Source organism: Petaurus breviceps, unplaced genomic scaffold, assembly GCF_028583685.1.
Source record: "Petaurus breviceps papuanus isolate PSGF00001 unplaced genomic scaffold, PetGlider_PUasm1.0 90808, whole genome shotgun sequence".
Taxonomy (NCBI): Eukaryota; Metazoa; Chordata; class Mammalia; order Diprotodontia; family Petauridae; genus Petaurus; species Petaurus breviceps.
In genome coordinates, this window is record NW_027187349.1 from 8,433,137 (window position 1) to 8,436,876 (window position 3,740).

The window sequence follows — 3,740 nt, forward strand, 5'->3', positions numbered from 1 at the left end:
AGGAAACCTACTTTAGGGTGAGCAAATCTCTCTCTCTCTCTGTCTCTCTCTCTCTCTATCACTCTCTCTGTCTGTCTCTCTGTTTGTCTTTCTCTATCTCTCTGTCTGTCTCTTTCTCTGTCTCTCTCTTTTTCTCTGTATGTATGTATACATGTATATATATATATATATACGTATATATGTATGTATATACTAGTGACTATGCAGTGAGCTGCAATTCTGACAATGAGGGATAATAGCAGTGAGACAAGTTTGATTCACAGCAGGAGTTCATGACCAGAATATGGTTTCTGCAGGTAGTTTTCTGAACTCAGGTACCACCTGGTGCTGGTGTGAAACAATTCTGGGATTTTGCTGTGATTGAGTTCATCCAGAAGGTGAGCACAAAGGATTGTTGTTATGTCAAGCTCAAGGCACAGCTTGCTTACTGGGCCTTAGCCCTGGAAAACAGGACTTCTCATAATGCTAAGACTACATAAGGATCCTGAAACTGGATAAGGACCAGAGTACAGACCAAGAGAGGAGTGACCATATCTCTCCCCAGATCTTAGAAGCATTGAAAATTTCCAAACTCCCTGAACTAGCTCTAAAAACAGAAGTGCAATTAAAAAAAAAAAAAGCATGAAGCTTAAGACAGAGCCCCTTTCACCGCACACTGGGAATAGAGCCCAACATTAACATAAAGTCTCAAATTGAGGATGAAGGTAGGAAAATGAACAAATAGCAAGAGGAAAATAACCCCACAGTTTTTTTTTTAAGCTGCTATCGTGACCAGGAAAATCAAGATAGAAACTCAGAAGATATAATGAAGTAAAAACAGCCAGAAGCAAAGCCTCTAAGAAAAAAAAAGTGAATTGAAAATAAGCCCAACAAGAATTCCTGGAAAAGATAAAAAAAATTTCAAAATCAAATAAGAGAGGTAGAGGAAAAAACAGGTAAAGAAATGAGGGCAGGGAGCTAGCTTTGGGGCCGCGGCCGAGCTGAGCACATCCTGAGACACTTCCTTCGCACCCACCTCCTCCTCCGCTCCTGGCGCGGACGCTCCACAACCATGTTGGCCTTGAAGGCGCTGAACCCCAAAGCTGAGGTGGCACGGGCCCAAGCGGCGCTGGCTGTGAATATCAGCATGGCCCGGGGGCTGCAGGACGTGCTGAGGACCAACCTAGGGCCCAAGTGCACCATGAAGATGCTTGTTTCCGGGGCAGGAGACATCAAGTTAACCAAGGATGGCAATGTGCTGCTCCACGAGATGCAAATTCAACATTCAACAGCCTCCTTGATAGCAAAATTAGCCACAGCCCAGGATGACATTACTGGTGATGGCACCACTTCTAATGTTCTCATCATCGGGGAGCTGCTGAAGCAGGCGGATCTCCCCCTCTGAAGGTCTGCACCCTCAAATCATAACAGAAGGGTTTGAAGCTGCCAAGACAAAAGCCCTGGAAGTCTTAGATCAAATTAAAATAAGCCAGGAAATAGATAGAGAAATCCTCATTGATGTGGCCTGAACATCCCTGTGCACCAAAATCAATGCTGACCTGGCTGACAGTGATGACAGAGGCTGTGGTAGACTCAGTTTGGGCCATCAGAAAACCAGGTGAACCTGTTGATCTTTTCATGGTAGAGACCATGGAGATGAAGCATAGATCAGATACTGACACAACGTTGATCAGAGGACTGGTTTTGGACCATGGTGCCCAACATCCTGATATGAAGAAAAGAGTAGAAGATGGTTACATTCTTACCTGCAATGTATCATTAGAATATGAAAAAACAGAAGTGAATTCTGGATTTTTTTATAAAAGCACAGGAGAAGCTAGTGAAAGCAGAAAGGAAATTCATTGAAGATAGAGTAAAGAAAGTAGTAGAACTGAAAAGAAAAGTGTGTGGTGATTCAGACAAAGGATTTGTTGTTATTAATCAGAAGGGAATTGACCCATTTTCTTTAGATGCTCTGGCAAAAGAAGGTATAGTAGGCCTCCGCAGAGCAAAAAGAAGAAATATGGAGAGGCTGACTCTTGCATGTGGTGGGATGGCTATGAATTCTCTAGACGACTTAAATTCTGACTGTTTGGGACATGTGGTCTTATCTATGAATACACGCTGGGAGAAGTTCACCTTTATTGAGAAATGCAGCAACCCTCGCTCTGTCACCTTGTTGATCAAAGGGCCAAACAAGCACACAATTACCCAGATCAAGGACACGATATGAGATGGTCTGTGAGCTGTCAAGAACGCTATTGAAGACGGCTGTGTGGTTCCTGGTTCTGACACCATAGAAGTAGCCATATCTGAAACTCTCACTAAACATAAGCCCAATGTCAAGGGAAGGGCCCATCCTGGAGTTCAGACTTTTGCTGATGCATTGCTCATTATTCTCAAGGTACTTGCTCAGAACTCTGGTTTTGACCTTCAGGAAACACTAGTTAAGATACAGGCTGAATATTCAGAATCAGGACAACTTGTTGGTGTTGATTTAAAGAGTTGAGCTGGTATTGCAGCTGAAGCTGGCATCTGGGATAACTATTGTGTCAAGAAACAACTGCTTCACTCCTGAACTGTGATTGCCACCAATATTCTCCTGGTTGATGAGATCATGCGAGCTGGAATGTCTTCTCTGAAAGGTTGAATTGAATCACAGGTTTCCCTTGTAATCTGCTGAATCATGAAGGCCCTACAGATAGAACCACAAAGTATGTCTGGCGGTGGAGTTTTTCTTCCCAGCTGCCAAAGGATTTTCCAAAGAATAATTGTTTTTCTTACTGTTGCAGTAAACCTGGTCTCTAAAACAGAAATTATTGGCCCCTATTCAAATGTAAGGTCCTGAAACTGATTACAGTATTTATTTTTTTTAATTCCCCCCCCCCAAAAAAAATAAGAAATGAGGACAAAGGAAGACAATTATGAAAAGACAATTAACAGCTTGATAAAAGAGGCATACAAATACTGAAAACTTTTAAAAACAGAATTGGCATATTGGAAAAAAAAGAGAAACATTTACTGAAGAAAACAGTTGCTTAAAAACAAAATAGGCCAAATGGAAAAAAAAAAGTCACAATAATTTACTGAAGTAATTCCTTAGCAATTCGAGAGTCATTACTCCATAAGATTCCAAGAAGCAATAAAAACAAAGTCAAAATAATGAAAAAAATAGAAAAAAATGTGAAATACTTAATTAGAAAAACAACTGATTTAGAAAATAAATGAAGGAGAAAAAACAGGAATAATTGGATTATCTGAGAGTCACAATGAAGGAGCCTAGAAATCATATTTCAAGAAATTAGCAAGGAAAACTGCCCTGATATCTTAGAACCAGATGGTAAAATAGAATTTGAAAGAATTCATCAATCACCTCCTGATAGAGATCCCAAAATGAAAACTCCCATCAATATTTAGCCAAATTCCAGAACCCATGGGTTAAAAAGAAAATATTTCAGTCAGAAAGAAGAAATCATTTAAGTGCTGTGGAGCCAGTCAGGATCAAACAAGATTTAGCAGCTACTAAATTAAAGGAGTGAAGAGCTTACAATATGTCATTCCAGAAGGCAAAAAGAGCTAGGATTACAACAAAAAATAATTTACCTAGCAAAACTGAGTTTCCTTCAAGGGAAAAATGAATATTAAATGAAAAAGAGTACTTTGAACCATTCCTGATGAAAAACTAGAAATGAATAAAAAAATTTTGCTTTCAATACAAGACTCAAGAGAAGTGTAAAAGAGTAAATACAAAAGAGAAATCA

General features: G+C 39.9%; 1 pseudogene; it reads left to right on the top strand.

Annotated features, from left to right (window-relative positions):
* Nucleotides 1–959: 959 nt before the first annotated feature.
* On the top strand, nucleotides 960–3,102 carry LOC138147909 (T-complex protein 1 subunit zeta pseudogene; annotated as a pseudogene).
* Nucleotides 3,103–3,740: the final 638 nt, after the last annotated feature.